The sequence below is a fragment of the Rattus rattus genome, chromosome 11 (assembly GCF_011064425.1).
Source record: "Rattus rattus isolate New Zealand chromosome 11, Rrattus_CSIRO_v1, whole genome shotgun sequence".
In the NCBI taxonomy this organism is placed as follows: domain Eukaryota; kingdom Metazoa; phylum Chordata; class Mammalia; order Rodentia; family Muridae; genus Rattus; species Rattus rattus.
The window spans coordinates 22116343-22136690 of NC_046164.1; the positions used below are offsets into that span (position 1 = coordinate 22116343).

Consider the following 20348-nt stretch of genomic DNA (forward strand, 5'->3'; position numbering starts at 1 on the left):
TTATTGTAACAGCATTAAGTGACTCTATCCTTTTCTCTTGGAATCGTTAGTGCTTCATAGTTTTACATTGTTGCTTTTTCTAACCATTTTCCCAGTTCACAAAGCATCCTTAAATAGATCTCCCAACCACCTCAAGCTCCTACACAACTAGGTTATATTATCCCAGTATTAGTCTTTAGGACAACTGCTTCCCACTGGGTTTTTATTATGAAGATATACTGAAGACCTCGTGGGCAAATGCTATTTTGGGGCAATAGCCACAGTTAACCACTACAGAAGAGGTACAGCCATGTCAGAGTCACAAGCACCAAGTACACACACACACACACACACACACACACACACACACACACACACACACACACACCACATATATTCAGTATGAATACATGAATTACTTTAAGAACTAAGTACAACTAGGCACTTCATCCACATATGACTAACTCATGGAAAAAAAAACGGGAGCCCCCTCCTTCCTTCTTTCTACCTAGGGATCACAGCTGCTTCTTACTATGGATGAGGGTAACAAAGTGTCACAGATTAGTGCTTGATGTACAGGTATTGGATAGATTATTGCTTTTTTCAGCCCGGAGCATAGAGGAGTTACATGTTGTATACCAGAGTAAATTATATCCCACCATTGTAAAACAACCGCAGAGTCTTCACATCATAACTTCAATGGCACAAATCCACTTCTCAGCACACTTATCAGACTTCTGCAAGAGGAAAGGTTTCATGCGCTGGTCAAGGCAGACTTTTGCAGATTTTCCCCTGTAAGCTGAGACATAAAGGCCATCTCTCTCTGGTCGCCTTCCGGTCCTGCAGTGGGAACTCTCCCTCACTTCCCATCCCCAAGAATTCCCCTGCTCCCAGTTTCTAGGGGCTGGCACATTCTGAGCTCCATTGAGTACGCTCTGCCCGCCCTCCCTCATCGGAGCACCGCCCAGTATGAAGATGTACCTGGTGCCCTGGCTCTCCCAACCCGGACCTGTGTACCCTTTTAAGAGAACGGAATTCTCGGTCTTTTGGGCCCTGCTGCGAGGGGGCGGAGCTTAGCACCCTGGGCGGAGCAGGCGGGACTCAGTGGTGGGCAGGGTCTGCTGTCGTGGGGCGGGGCGGCCGCGCCGGGACTAACCTTGTGTCGGACCCCTACTCAGTGTCGCGCGCGTGCCCGCCCGCCCCCTCAGGGGCTGCGGGACAAGTTTGACTCCTGGCCTGGCGTCGCCTGACGGAGAGGAGTGGCTCGGCCCGGGAGGGCCGCTGCGCGGGGCGACACTGTGGGGAAGGGGCTGGGGGCGCGCGCGGGGCCGAGCATCCCTCCGCTGTGCGTGCCCGCCCGCGCCCCGCGCAGCCTCCCCTCCCGCCGCCCCGCGCCACGGTGACCCCGGGCCTCCCTCCTGACCCTCCTCGGTAAGTGCGACTTCCTCCTCGGCGCGGTGAGCTAAGGCCAGCTCCCTACACACACGCGACCCTTCGGGGTCCGAGGACGAGCTGGCCTGGGTGACCTGCCCACTGTAGCAGCCGGCCCGGGTTGGGGGCTCTCGAGCTGCAACCGGGACTCGAACCCGGTTTTCCCCTCACCCCCCTATCTCCCGGAACGCCGCCCCGCCGCCCCGCCGGCCTGGAGTTGCTCAAAGTTCTCCACGCGGCGCTGATGGCCCGGCGGGTGGAGCGAGTGCTGCTCTCCAAAATTGTTCCCAAGAATAAAACACGCTGGAAACTATTTCTGATCCCCTACAACATGCACACCTTGTTAAAGTTGTTAAGTAATAGCCTTATCCTCAAAAGTGGAGAATAAGATTGTAGTTTCCTGGGTTTGGTTTTGCCCGTTCACAACTTTGGCGTTTAGACAGCTGCTTCAGTGCGTGTTCCACAATTCAAAGCTGCTGGGAGAACTTGGCTGTCAGAGAATATGTATTGTTGCCATTATAATTATCTCATCTGATTTTTGAGACTTTCACTAAAAGGGATATACGAAGTGTATACCCACGCCCCTTCCACCACCATGAAAGGGCAATTTCCTCTGCATGGTTCAGGAATTATGCGCTGGCAGATGCCCCCCACCCCAACTTTGTTTTGAAAGTGGAACTGCTATACTATGTGTCTGGCGGTTTTACCGATGCACCATAAATGTTAATTCGCCTTCCTGTTAGGAAGCAGTTTAATAAATCTTCCTGTTAATAAACAGTTTAATAAGGCTTTTTATTATTAATTAGATCGCTGTTGGGGGGGCTCACAACTTTTTTTCCCTCTGATAATCAGTATTTATGGGTTTGACTACCGTAATGAATGTTTATGTTCAGTATGGGGATTTATGTGAAACTCTTTTAGGTAAAGGTGAATACACTAATATTTTTGTGACAAGGAGAGAGAAATAGAAATTGTAGGAAAAAAGACAAACATATATACTCACAGAGAGTTTGTATATCCAGATATTGGAAGCAGTTTTGTGTCGATGTGTACAATATAGTAAAACAAAGTAGATGAGAATACTGAGGTTGAGGAGAAAGCCAGGTTGGGAAGGAATAGAAAGGTCCTGTGCTACACGTGAGTCTTAGTTTGGGTTTTGAACTTCCTTGGGAGTCAGGAAAGGAATACAGTAAGCTACAGCATGTTTATAATTCCACAATTAAAAAAAAAAAGTCAGTTCTGCATACACAAGGCATTTTCTACTAAACTGAGGGGACCTAAGAAAAGGAAGAGAGATGGTGTAGCAGCTGACATTTTTAAAAGATCCCATCAGAAAATTGTAAATTTTGCACACACATGAACCCAAAACATGTTTTTAACATAGGGCATGTTGAAATTAGGATCTGTTCTGTGAATTCATGGTTGAGATTATCTGAACTCATATTTCCCAAGCCACACTCAGTGGCGGAGGACTTACTTGTCTGCTCTGTACAAGGTCCTCTTTGTCCCAGCTCCAGGACAAGGGGAGATGGAAAGAGATTCTGAGCTCAGATGAACTCAAGGTATCTGGATTAGATAAATGCTTCTTTACCCAGAACTTCTTGAAACTTTTTACCATAGTGCTGTAAAATGGATTGATTGAGGAATGCATGTTGTGACCTATTCCAAATTTAATAAAGCAGTTCTTCATGGATATTTTCTTACAGCTTGAGAACCAATAAGAACTGGAGAGCAAAATGTTTGAAGTTAGTGAATTTGGTAAGGACCAAAATGAAGCTAATCCAGAAATCAGGGTTTTAATACAGTGCATATCAAAGGAAAAGGCTCATCTCATACTCCATAGATCTTCAGCAAGTTGCTTCTTGGACTACATGGCCTACAGGACTTTTCATTTGTGCTTTAGAATGTTTACTGTTTGAGAACTAGAATTAGGTTTGGGCAAGTAGGAATCCTCGAGGAATTACTTTCAATTATTAGTGAATATAAATGTCTGATTTGCATGCTATCTTATCACAAACATTATTTATACTATTAGTTTGCTGTAAAACCCTACATTTTGTAGCAAATAAAGATCTCAGAAATCATGCCACATAGTAGAAAGAGTGAAAAGGCTAAGTGTGGTGGTCCAAGCCTTTAAGCCTAGCATTCTGGAGACAGAGGTATCCAGATTTCTATGAGTTAGAGGCTGACCTGGCCTAAACAGCAAATTCCAGACCATCCAAGGCTACATAGTGAGATTTGAGACCCTGTCTCAAAACAACAATTAAAAGGAGAGAAAGACAGAGAAGATCTGGAACAAAACAAAACAAACAAACAAAAACCCAAAAAGCTTACTAATGTTTGGGGACAATTTCTAGCAAGTTTATGAGTCCTTTGGATCTATATCCTAGTTTGTAAGACTAGTGTGGCTATAGCAAATGTTCATTCATGGGATAAATGCTGAGAATTTACTGAGTACTGGTAGTAAAGCAGCCTTAAGGCTTCAAACGAGGACAGGCAGCAAGAGTTTGGATTGCAAGAACCACATCTTATGCAGATATTCTTGGATCCTGGGTTTCAGAAGTCAGGCAGTGAGAGCTGAGAGGATGAGGGATTGGTTTGAAAATTATCTGGAGCTGACATATGGAAGTGCAAAGGTAATGGGGGGGGCACAGGTATATAGAATGTTACCTTCTGAAAATAGGCAACGCGATTTATTCTCTTCACCTTGTTTGTGAAAAAGATGTTTGCTGAGTATCAAACAGAATAGGGTAGGCTGCGGTCATGGAAGAGTCTCACATTGCTGTGGCTTAATCAGCAAAGGTTTATTTCTGTCATACTGTATGTCTGATGAGGGTCAGCATGAGGGCTCTGCTTCAGGTGGTCACTTGACCCCCTGGCGGTTAGAGACTGCATCTCAGTGCATTCGTCCACAGTTAGAAGGGAAGAAAGGATGTACTGATGATAGCACTACAGTAGCTCCCCAAGGCTTCCATTGGACGTGGCCATACAACTCATCTAGCTATACCTAACTGCAGAGAAGGAGGGAAAAGCTGCTTTACCATGCGCGAGGAGGAAGAGACCTGGCACAGTCTGTAAACAGTCTCAGCGATCACTATGCTAAGCAGGCTTCATACCCCTAAGAGTTAACACGAGATCTGAATGAGCTGTACCATCCTGGTTTTCAGTCTTCTATTTAAAAAATGAAAAACAGCATTTCTCTGTCTCTGTCTCTGTCTCTCTCTGCCTGTCTCTCTGTCTGTCTGTCTCTGTCTCTCTCTGCCTGTCTCTCTGTCTGTCTGTCTCTGTCTCTCTCTGCCTGTCTCTCTGTCTGTCTGTCTCTGTCTCTCTCTCTGTCTCTCTGTCTGTCTGTCTCTGTCTCTCTCTGCCTGTCTCTCTGTCTGTCTGTCTCTGTCTCTCTCTGTCTCTCTGTCTGTCTCTCTCTGTGTCTCTATCTCTGTCTCTCTCTCTGTCTCTCTCTCTGTGTCTCTGTCTCTCTCTCTCTCTGTCTCTATGTGTGTGTATGTGTGTCTGTATTTAGACAGAATTATGGTAATGAGAATTATAAAGAACATCTTAATTCAAAATGAAACGCTATTGAAAAACCCCACAATTAGATGTACTATTTTGATCAAGTGAGTTTCATTTTGAATTGTATGTCCATTCAATAAACATTTGTTAAATGTGTATAAGGCACTGTTAGGTCTTCTGAAAAAAAAATAGTGAATAGGAGTTTATAATGCCAAGAGAAAATAGCTGTAATTTGAGTTCTCTCCTTTTTAAGGCAGCATTACCAAACTTTGGAATATAACACATACACACACACACACACACACACACACACACACACACACACACACACTATATTTTTTTATTCCTCTCTCTTTGTTTTTCTCTTAAGGATTATTTCCTAACAAGTTAAATAAAATTACTTAAACTAGTTTAAGCAACCAGAGCATTTTGTTAGCAATAATGTAGCTTTGTGTCAATGTCGGAGACCAGAAACCCAGTTGGGCCTTGAGGCTCTTGGCATCACTAATAGTAAATCGGAAGTAGGGCTGTTTTCTCTGTGTGATTTCTTTCCAGTCTCTCTCTGCATGTACATTTCATTGCTCTGTTCCTCTATTGACTAGCCTTTTTCTGTTTTGCTCTTACAAGGGTGCTTTAATTTAAGAGTTCATGGATTTCTCCAAGCCTAGCATTTTGTAATGCAACATGGAGGTTAGCCTCCTCAGTGGTCCTTGACCTGTGGGTCACCACCCTTTGGGGGTGGAATGAACCTTTCTCAGGAGTCCCCTAAGACCATCTGCATATTATATATTTACATTATGGTTAATTACAGTAGCAAAATCACAGTTTTGAAGTAGCAGGGAAAATAACGTTAGGATTGGGGTCGCTGAAACATGAGGAACTAAAGGGTCACAGCATTAGGAAGGTTGAGAACCACCTAAGGCTTAAGTGATCTCACTGTCAGAATTTGGAAAGAAGGAGTTGATGCTAAAAATACAACAAAGTAACCGGCAACTTTGTAAAAAAGAAGGAGGCAGTGCTAGTAGCGTGCTGAGGAGCCTAAGGTTTAAGAAATCTGAGATGCCACTTTAAAAAAAAAATCTGTATAATTAACATCAGCTTGCACATTGTACTGGGACAGATTGGTTATGATAACCAGGATGAGAAGGGAATCTTGGAGTTGACTTGTAGCTAACGTATGCACTCTCCAAACACGGGCAAACACCTTTTTAAAAAAGTCCTTTCATTCATTTCTTCCTCCTCTCCCAAGGTGACTGAATTGTCCACCTCTTACCTTCATGTCCTTCAATCCTTTTGTGAGACTCCCTGGCTTCTTCACCTCAAAGCTATTACTGCAGAAAGAAAGAAGCCCTTTCCATGCTAGTTCAGCACTTTCCTAACAAGCAAACCACTCTCCAAGACATTTTAGATTTTAACATTCTGTTGTTATAGTTCTTCACTGGCTTGGTTTTTATTCCCAGCAACCTTGCATTCTCTATTAGCACTGGGAGCTCATCTTCTCTAGTCCCAGTCAAAAGGTGGCCATAGCTGCACTTCAGTAGGCAGCTAAGGGGTGGCTGTATGTGATATCTGGAAGAGGGGATTACCAGAAAAACATGAGGGAGGTGAATAAAAGCTGTGTTTGTTGTAAGAACTGGGTGTCTCGGTGCATTCTTGTAATCCCAGCACTTAGATGGCAGAGGCTCAAGGATCAAAGGAAGTTTGACTGAGCCAGCCTGAGCTAAGTAGCAAGTTCCAGATCATCCAGGGTTCACAGTGAGACCTCATCTATACAAACAGGTTAACTAGCTGTGCATGACAGGTTAAGACTCCTCAGGGGTTAAAGGAATGACTTGGGTTCAGATTGCAGATCTAGAGTCTCTGAAAATGCAGGATGGGTGTGGGTTCATCCAAACAGTAAGATTCGGGAAACTGCCAGAGGCCTCTTTGTTCAGAAGACAAAGTCATACAGTGACCACAGCTTATCAGCAGGGCTGTGTCGGCGTTCCTGATTGGTGGAAGTAATCTTCACAGAAGCCCACACAAGCAGCTTGTACCATCTGAGTAATATCTCAAAAGATGCTCAACTAGGTGGGCACAGAAGCCACTAGCTTTAAAAATCCATGTCCCTCAACACATGAAGTCTCTTACAGCTCCATAAACGTAGCTTCCAGGGCCTTGGAAAGGATATGAATTATCATAAGAGCCCCCAAAGCTAGGGTTTCTTTATATGAGTCCAAATACAAACTGGTAACCTGGGAAGTCATCTTTACTATGAGTAATGTTGCCTTGAATGTAGATGACATACCTAATTCTACAGCTTGCCATCGCTGGGCCGCAGAGCTAAGAGAGTTAACTTTCAATGCGGGATAGTTTAAAGCATTTTTGACAGTGTTGTGCACAAATACACTGTATTGTGATTACATTCACTAGCTAGTCAAGTTACTTTTTGTCACCCCCATACCCCATTGAAGGTTGAGAAGACCACCCTGAAGGGACTTTCAGTTTTTTGAGACAGTTTTTCTCTGAGTAGCCCTGGCTGTCCTAGAACTCAAACTCTGTAGACGAGGCTGCCCTTAAACCCAGGGATCCACTTGTCTTTGTCTCCCAAGTACTGGGATTAAAGGCATGTGCCATCAGCACCCGGTTGAAGGGCCTCTTAAGAACATTGAGTTTAGCCTAAGATAAATTTGTCACTGAGATTCTAGTTACTGCTGATGTCCACTGATCTGCCATTTCATTCACTACCTTGTTCCATTGTACTTTTTGTTAGAACTATAAAACAGCTTTTTGGTGGTTTTTAAAACTATTCTTCTAAGTTGCATGTTAGGGCAAGCCAGGGAGTTGTTGAATGGCATGGGCTTAGTTAACGTTTGTAGTACTGAACACATTTCTGACTATGAACAGTTGAAAAAGTCTCTCTCTCTCTCTCTCTCTCTCTCTCTCTCTCTCTCTCTCCTCCTCCTCCTCCTCCTCCTCCTCCTCCTCCTCCTCCTCCTCCTCCCCTCCTCCCCTCCCCTCTCTCTCCTTTAAAAAATATTGGACTAAGACCAGGCAAGGCAGCACAGGCCTTTAGTCCCAGCACTCAGGGGGCAGAAGCAGGCGGATCTTGGTGAATTCAAGACCAGCGTGGTCTACAAAAGTCACTCCAGGACAGCCAGGGCTACACAGAGAAACCCTGTCTTTAAAAAAAGTAGAGAACTGAGGCTCAAACCCAGGGCTTCATGCTTTCTAGGTGAAGGCTCTGTCAGTTTATCCCTATTCTCACATTCATGTTCTAATTCACTCACACTCCCCCACCCTCACCACAGTTGTTCTGTATCCCCATTTCCTTACCAATTGTATTCTGTTCTAACATAAGCACTTGGAAAACCTGATCGATCCTGCATCAGATCCAGTTGGTGTGTGATTTCTCCGATATGTGTTCAGAGACCACAGATAACTTTGGTTGTGTTTGTACCTAAAGAGTACTGATTGATTACCTCTGTTTACTCCATTACTATAAAGCTTCAAGGGAAGGGAAACACTTCTGGGTTTGGTTCAGGTCTGTAAAAGACAAAATCACAGTTACTCACTCTGTTGTTTTCTATGATGTATAATACATTTGGGTGTCACAGCACCTTTGCCAAATCATAGATCAGGCAAAAAGTTAGTTAGCCATGGTTTCCCTCCATCTATGTGGCTCTCAGTTTCCATCCTTGTGCCCTGCAAATATGAATGTACACAAACTAAGAGAAGTGTGTGGCAAGGAAACCCATTCCATTCACCCGCTGTCCGGACAAAGGACTCTTGATTTCTTTTCCAAATGCTGAAAACTGAACCCAGGACCTCGTGTGTGCTAAGCATGTGCTCTTAGCTACACCTCCAGCCCTAAAAGACTATTTTTCATTTGCTAGATTGTTTACCTCGCTGTGTGGCTCTGACTGCCTGGAATTCACTCTGTAGACCTCTCTGGCCTCAAATTCACAGAGATCTGCCTGCCTCTGCCTCTGCCTCTGCCTCTGCCTCTGCCTCTGCCTCTGCCTCTGCCCCCACCCCGCCCCCTCCCCCTCCCCCTCTCCCCTGCCCCTTCCCTTTAGCCCCTGCTCCCTCCCCCTGCATGCTGGGATTAAAGGAGTGTACCACCTTGTTTGTTCTCTAAAATAGGATCTCACTCTCTAGTCCTGGCTGATCTGAAATTCATTAGGTAACATAGCATAGACCGACCTGGAACTCATGTCAGTCCTCCTGCCTCAGCCTCTCAACTGCTGGTGTTACAGGCACAGGTGGCCACACATGGCTTAAAAGGATATTTTCAAAACCAAATATTTTGTTATAATCAAGCAGTTATTATAGTATCAGCTGTGATTTATTTTTCCTAGACGAGTTTGAAGGGAGTGGGGGACGTAACAGCCAGTGTTATAAAGTGTGCCTTGTTTTCCCACCAGACTTTAGCACAGATGATAATAGAGACTAGTCTGATGTATGGGTCGACACTTTGTTTCATAGGCAAACGCCAAAGACTGGGAGGAAGCCAGTAACAGAAATGGAGACACTTGTGTTTGGGCATTAGCGCCATTTCCTGTTTAATTGCAACTGTGAGGATTTTCACAGTGTTTTTGTCTAAGAAGTGATACATTCTTCAAGCATTCATTCATTGTCTTGCTTGCCGAGAGTTTAATCTGATCACACTGGCAAACAATTTTGGTTCAGTTTACTGTCCTCTGCTGCACACAAAGCTTGTAGAAGCCAGCTATACTCTGAATCTGCTCCATCTTTGGGATAGTAGTGTACTGAGAACCTCACTTCCTTTTAAAACCATGGACATATTACAGGAATGTGTTTTCATTTTAATCCCAGGTGTGGGAAATGGGGCTGCTTCAGATTGTCCACGGCAGCTGACTGTGGTTTGCCTCGTGCTCTAGCAGGGATGTGGTTTTGTCAGCTGCAGATAGTTTCTGTGATTGTGCAAGGTTCGGAACTCTGGGGATTTTTCAGGGGGTATATAAATGCTAGGCCCCCGAGAGGCTGGTTGCTGTCGGTTGGTGGTGGTGGTTTGGTTGCTGTTGGTCGTGGTCATGCACAAAGAAGAAACAACAAGAAGAAATTAGATGTGCTGAAGGATGGAGAACAAACTTGCCCCAAGGAACTCATAATCAGCAGGGAGGGGTCTAATGATAGCACTGCCCCTCTCCCCTCTAGCTGTTTTTTCTCTCCTTTCTAGTGTTAGAGGATTGAAAGGGGGTAAAGGGGGTGGAGAGGACTGGAAGAGAGAAGAACCCAGAAAGTAGCCAAAGACTGATTACATAGTAGGATTTAAAACTACCTGCCCATAAAGTAGTTGTGAACAGCAAATGCCACTATTTTGAAAGCAAGTGGCAGCATAATCCACTTGAAATACAAAATAATGGAACCCTCTACTCACCAGAACCCCAGCAGCCTCACTTGAGCATCTGCATCTGTCAGGTGGGGAGGGATTGCCTGTTCTTCAGGTAAATGTCTTTCTCACACACATACACTCTTAGGAAATAGGCACTTAGGAGATAGTCCTAGTCACAACTAAGAAACAAGGCGATGAGTTGCCCAAAGTGACTGGTGTAGCTATCGACCCATGCTCTGTCTTCCATTAAGTGATAATGTCAGAAAGAACAACGGAACTCTCAGCTGGATCCTTCTGAACTGACTCATGCTGTGGCCTAATGTCATCTAGGAAATGTATGTATGGATCCTGAGGGCCCATGGATCACCCAGGTCTCGGTGGCTGTTCCTGAGTAGACACACCCTCCTTTCCTTAGCCGTGCAGTTGGGTACACACTAAAGCTGAAAGTTGATTGTGTTCGTTCACAAGCTTAGAGTAATGGCAAAGTTAGAGTAATGGCGAAATCAGTAAACATCTAAATTAATGGCTGTAAAGAGAATTCCATAAAAATTAGGTTGAGTGCTTTGAAATGTTTCAGTATAAATGAGCTATTTGAAGTTTGCTGTCAAATTTAATGACAGCTGGATAATTATATACGATGAAGAGAAAAGTCATCAAAGCCCCGAGTTGTCCCTGTCAAAGATCATGAACCAGCTGCCTGGTCAAAAGAATAAGGGGGTCAGACAAGAATACAAATCGACTACATTACTAAGAGCATTGTCTCCATTAAGGAAGCATCAAGTTTAATTTATCATCTGACATGAGATTTTTTTTCATAATGACCAGGTTATTCATATTCTTTGAGAAATGCTTTTAAGTTCTCCGTTATACAAACCATAAGTAAAAACCATACATAATAGATCATATACGGCTTATGCAATTAGAAGACCCACACTCAGTAGGAGATGAATATTGAATACAGGCACTAGCTCTATACAAAGACTGGTGAATGAGTGTGCATTTACACATTTTAATTAAGACGATGTTGTTAATGGCGCATAAATGCAGCTTTATGATTTCTGACTTTGAAAGCATTAGCTATCATCTTCATTTGGTAAGTGAGCTTGCACTCTAAGGGCTTCAGGTTGATGAGGAATATACCAGTGACCTCTGCATCTGTCTTAGCTGATTCCTGAATGCCTTGAGTGTCTTTATCCTACTGTTTTGCAATTTTTTTGAGATGTATTTATTTTTATGTGTATGGGTGTTTTGCCTGCATACATATATGTGCACCACACTGGAAGTCTGATGCCTAACGAGACTGAGGCCAAAAGAACGTTGGGTCACTGGAACTGGAGTTATAGAGTAGTGAGCCACTGTGAATTGAACCCAGGTCCTCCAGAAGAGCATTGAGTGCTCTGAACCACTGAGCCATTTCTCCATCCCTTGTTTTGCAACTTTTAAATTAAATATCAGTTCCTGAATTATAGATGCTTTGAAAGCTATAATCTTTTCTGTCACCATCATAGAGAAAAGTATTAAATAAGCAATTTTGATAATTGAGCAACTATTATGGGATGGGATACGACAGCATCATATGGCATGAGGACGTAATTTAGTTTTGTTTTTTTTTTTTTTAGAGTAAATTTTTCTTTTTTTTTTTTTTTTATTATTAACTTGAGTATTTCTTATATACATTTTAATGTTATTCCCTTTCCTGTTTCCGGGCAAACATCCCCCCCCCCTCCCCCCTTCCTTATGGGTGTTCCCCTCCCAACCCTCCCCCCATTGCTGCCCTCTCCCCAACAGTCTAGTTCACTAGGGGTTCAGTCTTAGCAGGACCCAGGGCTTCCCCTTCCACTGGTGCTCTTACTAGATATTCATTGCAACCTCACGAGGTCAGAGTCCAGGGTCAGTCCATGTATAGTCTTTGGGTAGTGGCTTAGTCCCTGGAAGCTCTGGTTGGTTGGCATTGCTGTACATATGGGGTCTCGAGCTCCTTCAAGCTCTTCCAGTTCTTTTCTCTGATTCCTTCAACAGGGTCCCGTTCTCAGTTCAGTGGTTTCCTGCTGGCATACGCCTCTGTATTTGCTGTATTCTGGCTGTGTCTCTCATGAGCGATCTGCACTCACATTTTGATCATCCGTCTTGAGTTTCATTTGTTCTAGGCATCTAGGGTAACTCAAGCATTTGGGCTAATAGCCACTTATCAGTGAGTGCATACCATGTATGTCTTTCTGTGATTGGGTTAGCTCACTCAGGATGATATTTTCCAGTTCCAACCATTTGCCTACGAATTTCATAAAGTCATTGTTTTTTGATAGCTGAGTAATATTCCATTGTGTAGATGTACCACATTTTCTGTATCCATTCCTCTGTTGAAGGGCATCTGGGTTCTTTCCAGCTTCTGGCTATTATAAATAAGGCTGCGATGAACATAGTGGAGCACGTGTCTTTTTTATATGTTGGGGCATCTTTTGGGTATATGCCCAGGAGAGGTATAGCTGGATCCTCAGGCAGTTCAATGTCCAATTTTCTGAGGAACCTCCAGACTGATTTCCAGAATGCTTGTAGCAGTCTGCAACCCCACCAACAATGGAGGAGTGTTCCCCTTTCTCCACATCCTCGCCAGCATTTGCTGTCACCTGAGTTTTTGATCTTAGCCATTCTCACTGGTGTGAGGTGAAATCTCAGGGTTGTTTTGATTTGCATTTCCCTTATGACTAACGATGTTGAACATTTCTTTAGGTGTTTCTCAGCCATTCGGCATTCCTCAGCTGTGAATTCTCTGTTTAGCTCTGAACCCCATTTTTTAATAGGGTTATTTGTCTCCTTGCTGTCTAACTTCTTCAGTTCTTTGTATATTTTGGATATAAGCCCTCTATCTGTTGTAGGATTGGTAAAGATCTTTTCCCAATCTGTTGGTTGCCGCTTTTGTCCTAACCACAGTGTCCTTTGCCTTACAGAAGCTTTGCAGTTTTATGAGATCCCATTTGTCATTCTTGATCTTAGAGCATAAGCCATTGGTGTTTTGTTCAGGAAATTTTTCCAGTGCCCATGTGTTCCAGATGCTTCCCTAGTTTTTCTTCTATTAGTTTGAGTGTGTCTGGTTTGATGTGGAGGTCCTTGATCCACTTGGACTTAAGCTTTGTACAGGTGATAAGCATGGATCGATCTGCATTCTTGTACATGCTGACCTCCAGTTGAACAAACACTATTTGCTGAAAATGCTATTTTTTTCCATTGGATGGATTTGGCTCCTTTGTCAAAAATCAAGTGACCATAGGTGTGTGGATTCATTTCTGGGTCTTAATTCTGTTCCATTGGTCTATCTGTCTGTCTCTGTACCAATACCATGCAGTTTTTATCACTATTGCTCTGTAATACTGCTTGAGTTCAGGGATAGTGATTCCCCTGAAGTCCTTTTTTTTTATTGTTGAGGATAGTTTTAGCTATCCTGGGTTTTTTGTTATTCCAGATGAATTTGCAAATTGTTCTGTCTAACTCTTTGAAGAATTGGATTGGTATTTTGATGGGGATTGCATTGAATCTGTAGATCGCTTTTTGGTAAAATGGCCATTTTTACTATATTAATCCTGCCAATCCATGAGCATGGGAGATCTTTCCACCTTCTGAGGTCTTCTTCAATTTTTTTCTTCAGTGTCTTGAAGTTCTTATTGTACAGATCTTTTACTTGCTTGGTTAAAGTCACACCGAGGTATTTTATATTATTTGGGTCTATTATGAAGGGTGTCGTTTCTAATTTCTTTCTCGGCTTGTTTCTCTTTTGTGTAGAGGAAGGCTACTGATTTATTTGAGTTAATTTTATACCCAGCCACTTTGCTGAAGTTGTTTATCAGCTTTAGTAGTTCTCTGGTGGAACTTTTGGCATCACTTAAATATACTATCATATCATCTGCAAATAGTGATATTTTGACTTCTTCTTTTCCGATCTGTATCCCTTGATCTCCTTTTTTGTTGTCTGATTGCTCTGGCTAGAACTTCAAGAACTATATTGAATAAGTAGGGAGAGAGGGCAGCCTTGTCTAGTCCCTGATTTTAGTGGGATTGCTTCAAGTTTCTCTCCATTTAGTTTAATGTTAGCAACTGGTTTGCTGTATATGGCTTTACTATGTTTAGGTATGGGCCTTGTATTCCTATTCTTTCCAGGACTTTATCATGAAGGGTGTTGAATTTTGTCAAATGCTTTTCAGCATCTAATGAAATGATCATGTGGTTTTGTTCTTTCAGTTTGTTTATATAATGGATCACGTTGATGGTTTTCCAGATATTAAACCATCCCTGCATGCCTGGGATGAAGCCTACTTGATCATGGTGGATGATTGTTTTGATGTGCTCTTGGATTAGGTTTGCCAGAATTTTGTTGAGTATTTTCCGCGCCAATGTTCATAAGGGAAATTGGTCTGAAGTTCTCTTTTCTTTGTTGGGTCTTTGTGTGGTTTAGGTATAAGAGTAATTGTGGCTTCATAGAAGGAATTCGGTAGTGCTCCATCTGTTTCAATTTTGTGGAATAGTTTGGATAATATTGGTATGAGGTCTTCTATGAAGGTCTGATAGAATTCTGCACTAAACCCGCCTGGACCTGGGCTCTTTTTGGTTGGGAGACCTTTAATGACTGCTTCTATTTCCTTAGGAGTTATGGGGTTGTTTAACTGGTTTATCTGTTCCTGATTTAACTTCGTACCTGGTATCTGTCTAGGAAATTGTCCATTTCCTGTAGATTTTCAAGTTTTGTTGAATATAGGCTTTTATAGTAAGATCTGATGATTTTTTAATTTCCTCTGAATCTGTAGTTATGTCTCCCTTTTCATTTCTGATTTTGTTAATTTGGACACACTCTCTGTGTCCTCTCGTTAGTCTGGCTAGGGGTTTATCTATCTTGTTGATTTTCTCAAAGAACCTACTTTTGGTTCTGTTGATTCTTTCTATGGTCCTTTTTGTTTCTACTTGGTTGATTTCAGCTCTGAGTTTGATTATTTCCTGCCTTCTACTCCTCCTGGGTGTATTTGCTTTTTTTTGTTCTAGAGCTTTTAGGTGTGCTGTCAAGCTGCTGACATATGCTCTTTCCTGTTTTTTCTGCAGGCACTCAGCACTATGAGTTTTTCTCTTAGCACAGCTTTCATTGTGTCCCATAAGTTTGGGTATGTTGTACCTTCATTTTCATTAAATTCTAAAAAGTTTTTAATTTCTTTCTTTATTTCTTCCTTGACCAGGTTATCATTGAGTAGAGCATTGTTCAGTTTCCACGTATATGTGGGCATTCTTCCCTTATTGTTATTGAAGACCAGCTTTAGGCCGTGGTGGTCCGATAGCACGCATGGGATTATTTCTACCTTTCTGTACCTGTTGAGGCCTGTTTTTGACCAATTATATGGTCAATTTTGGAGAAAGTACCATGAGGAGCTGAGAAGAAGGTATATCTTTTGCTTTTTTTAGGGTAGAACGCTCTATAAATATCCGTTAAGTCCATTTGGCTCATGACTTCTCTTAGTCTGTCTACGCCTCTGTTTAATTTCTGTTTCCAATGATCTGTCCATTGATGAGAGTGGGGTGTTGAAATCTCCTACTATTATTGTGTGAGGTGCAATGTGTGTTTTGAGCTTTAGTAAGGTTTCTTTTTACGTATGTAGGTGCCTTTGTATTTGGGGGGTATAGATATTTAGGATTGAGAGTTCATCTTGGTGGATTTTTCCTTTGATGAATATAAAGTGTCCTTCCTTATCTTTTTTTTTGATGACTTTTAGTTGGAAATTGATTTTATTTGATATTAGAATGGCTATCCAGCTTGCTTCTTCAGACCATTTGCTTGGAAAGTTGTTTCAGCCTTTTCACTCTGAGGTAGTGTCTGTCTTTGTCTCTGAGGTGTGTTTCCTGTAGGCAGCAGAATGCAGGGTCCTCGTTATGATCCAGTTTGTTAATCTATGTCTTTTTATTGGGGAGTTGAGGCCATTGATGTTGAGAGATATTAAGGAATAGTGATTATTGCTTCCTGTTATATTCATATTTGGATGGAGGTTGTGTTTGTGTGCTTTTCTTTTCTTTGTTTTGTTGCCAAGACGATTAGTTTCTTGCCTCTTCTTGGGTATAGCTTGCCTCCTTATGTTGGGCTTTACTTATTTATTATCCTTTGTAGTGCTGGATTTGTAGAAAGATATTGTGTAAATTTGGTTTTGTCATGGAATATCTTGGTTTCTCCATCTATGTTAATTGAGAGTTTTGCAGGATACAGTAGCCTGGGCTGGCATTTGTGTTCTCTTAGGGTCTGTATGACATCAGTCCAGGATCTTCTGGCCTTCATAGTTTCTAAGTAGAAGTCTGGTGTGATTCTGATAGGTCTGCCTTTATATGTTACTTGACCTTTTTCCTTACTGCTTTTAATATTCTTTTCTTTATTTTGAGCGTTTAGTGTTTTGACTATTATGTGACGGAGGTGTTTTTTTTCTGGTCCAATCTATTTGGAGTTCTGTAGGCTTTTTGTATGCCTATGGGTATCTTTTTTTTAGGTTAGGAAGTTTTCTTCTATGATTTTGTTGAAGATATTTACTGGTCCTTTTGAGCTGGGGAGTCTTCACTCTTCTATACCTATTATCCTTAGGTTTGATCTTTCATTGAGTCCTGGATTTCCTGTATGTTTTGGACCAGTAGCTTTTTTCCGCTTTTACATTATCTTTTGACAGTTGAGTCAATGATTCCTATGGAATCTTCTGCTCCTGAGATTCTCTCTTCCATCTCTTGTATTCTGTTGGTGAAGCTTGTATCTACAGCTCTTTGTCTCTTCTTTTGGTTTTCTATATCCAGGGTTATTTCCATGTGTTCTTTCTTGATTGCTTCTATTTCCATTTTTAATTCCTTCAACTGTTTGTTTGTGTTTTCCTGGAATTCTTTCAGGGATTTTTGCGATTCCTCTCTGTAGGCTTCTACTTGTTCTCTAAGGGAGTTCTTCACGTCTTTCTTGAAGTCCTCCAGCATCATGATCAAATCTGATTTTGAAACTAGATCTTGCTTTTCTGGTGTGTTTGGATATTCCATGTTTGTTTTGGTGGGGAGAATTGGGTCTGATGATGCCATGTAGTCTTGGTTTCTGTTGCTTGGTTCCTGCGCTTGCCTCTCGCCATCAGATTATCTCTAGTGTTACTTTGTTCTGCTAATTTGACAGTGGCTAGACTGTCCTATAAGCCTGTGTGTCAGGGAGTGCTGTAGACCTGTTTTACTGTTTTCTTTCAGCCAGTTATGGGGACAGAGTGTTCTGCTTTTGTGTGTGTAGTTTTGTCCTCTACAGGTCTTCAGCTGTTCCTGTGGGCCTGTGTCTTGAGTTCACCAGGCAGGTCACTTGCAGCAGAAAAGTTGGTCTTACCTGTGGTCCCGAGGCTCAAGTTCTGCTCAAGGGGTGCTGCCCACGGGCTCTCTGAGGTGGCAGCAACGGGAAGATCTGCGCTGCCTCTTCCGGGAGCCTCCGTGCACCAGGGTTCCAGATGGCCTCCGGTGTTTTCCTCTGGAATCAGCAATGTGTGTAGAGAGCAGTCTCTTCTGGTTTCGCAGGCGTGTCTGCCTCTCTGAAGGTTTAGCTCTCCTTCTCACGGGATTTGGGTGCAGAGAACTGTTTATCCGGTCTGTTTCCTTCAGGTTCCGGCGGTGTCTCAGGCAGGGCTCCTGCCTCACCTGGGCCCTCTCCCACGGGAGCCCAGAGGCCTTATACAGTTTCCTCTTGGGCCAGGGATGTGGGCAGGGGTGGGCAGTGTTGGTGGTCTCTTCTGCTCTGCAGCCTCAGGAGTCGTAATTTAGTTTTAAGGCTAAAGTTTATTTCACATCCATTTCCACCCTAGCCTTATATGTGTTACAGCGTTTTTATTTAGGTAAATCCCTTTATGAGATGGTTCTTACCATGAAGCCACACTTGAGTTTTCAGTCTGTCTCGGGTCTCTGAACTGCTGGGTTTTTGATGTGCTGTGCAGCTTACAAAGTCAAATCCCTTAGCTTGTCACAGCTAAACTAAAATTTCACATTTACTTTTAATTTGTATTTACTGATTAAATGAGAACTATCCCCCAATTATTTTTAACAGGGTGATTTATTGCTGTAATATCAATCTTTTTTTTTTTTGTAATATCAATCTTAATTTGGGGTTTCAAAGTGTATCATTAAGCCAGGTATCTGGACACACGCCTGTAATTCTAGCACCTGGGAGGAAGATGGAGGACAGTTGTGAGTTTAAGGCCTCCTTAGGCCACACAGAATAGTGAAGGGCAGTTTAAAGTTCGTGGTGAGGCGTTTTCTCAAAAAACAAGGGCTGGGGATGCAGACCATTAGCAGAAGACTTGCGCAATATGTGCAAGGCTCTGGGTTCAATCCCAACACTGCAGCAAAACAGAAAGTACATATCAAGTTTTTATTTCTTAAATCAATTTATCTTTACAGATCTGCCAGGTCCTGCTCTAGATCCCTGTTATACGTAGCCATTAGGTGGTCGTATTAGTTACTAGTCTTTACTGTGATAGAATACCTCGACATAACTTTTTGGGCTTATGGTTCCAGAGGGATAGGGGTTTATCCTGACAGGGAGGCGTGGCGCCACGGGGCAGGCAGGAATAGAAAGCTGAGAACTCACAGCCTGGACCACAAGGCAGGAAGCAGAGGAAGTGAACTGGAAATGATGCAGGCTGTAGTCCAGGGACGCACTTCCTCCAGCAGGACTGTTCCACGTAGACATCCCCAAGCAGTTCCTCCATCTGGGGACCAAGTGCTCAAACAGCCACCACGTTCCACTCCCCGGTGTGCAGCTGTCGACCTAGCAAATGCCTTCTTTCTTGGTCCCTGTCCATAAGGATCACTAGAAGCAATTTTGCTTTCAGCTGGCAAGGCCAGCAGTACACCTGTACCATTGTACCTCAAGGAATTATTAATTCTCCACCTCTGTGTCCTAGCTTAATTCGGAGAGATCTTGATGGTTTGTCTCTTCCACAGAAGTATCACACTGGTGTACGACATAATTGATGACATTATTCTGGTTGAACCAAGTGAACAAAAGGTAGCAACCATGTTAGACGTGTGCATATGCGAGGATGGGAAAGAAACCCAACCAAAATCCAGGGGCTTCCACCTCTGTCAAGTTTCTAGAAGGCCAGTGCTGTGAGGTATGCAGTGATGTTCCTTCTAAGCTGAAAGAGAAGTCGTTGCACTTGACCCCTCGCACCACCAAGAAAGAACAGTGTTTAGGGGGCCTCTTTGGAGTCTGGAGGCAGCACATACCAAGTGCCTCAGAAAGCTGCTAGCCTTGTGTGGGGCCTGGAACAGGAGAAGGCTCTTCAGCAGTCCCAGGCTGATGTGAAGACTGCTCTACCACGTGGATCATATGATCCAAGAGACCTACCGGCACCTGACATGTCAGAGGCAGCTAGGGATCAGAGTCACTGGCAGCCCATACAGGTGAATCATAGCAGAGACCCTTGGGATTTTGGAGCAAGGATTTAGCACCATCTGCTAAAGGGGACCATTTGGGAGTCAGCTCTTAGCCAGCTATAGAGCCTCCGTGGAAACAGTATTTGACAATGAGACCTTAGCTGCCCACCATGTGCTAGGTGTTATCTGACCCACCAAGCCATAAAGTAGGGTGTACACAGCAACAACCCATTATCAAATGATATACACGATACATACCTACTATATATGATAGGGCCAAGGTGGGTCCTGGGGGCACCAGCAAGCTACAGGAAGAAGTTTCCTAAATGCCTCTTCTACTCCTGGTACAATGCCTCTACTCCCAAGCATGCATCTATGGCCTAATGGGACATGCCCTGTGGTGACTAACTAAGGAAAAGAAGACTAGGGCATGGCTGGTTCTGTACCGTATGCAGGCACCAAGCAGAAGTGGACAGCTACAGTGTTATAACCCCTTTCTAGGACAACCCTGAAAGTTACTGGTGATGGGAAATCTTCACAGTGGGCAGAAGGAGAAGTGGCCAGATGTGCGATTGTTCACCAATTCATGGGGCTGTGGCCAGCGCGTTAGATGGTCAAGGACTTGGAAAGAACATGATTGTGAAATTGGTGAGAAAAGAAAGACATTTGGGGAAGAAGTATGTGAATAGTTTCC

At 43.2% G+C, this 20348-nt stretch overlaps 1 protein-coding gene across 1 annotated transcript in view; it reads left to right on the forward strand.

The window, feature by feature from the left end:
• Positions 1-1216: 1216 nt before the first annotated feature.
• Klhl5 (kelch like family member 5) overlaps positions 1217-20348 on the forward strand; it is a 67800-nt gene continuing 48668 nt past the window's right edge. Inside the window, exon 1 of the mRNA XM_032916015.1 lies at positions 1217-1410. The gene's annotated coding sequence lies outside the window, so the exon portion shown is untranslated. The remainder of the gene's footprint in view (positions 1411-20348) is intronic.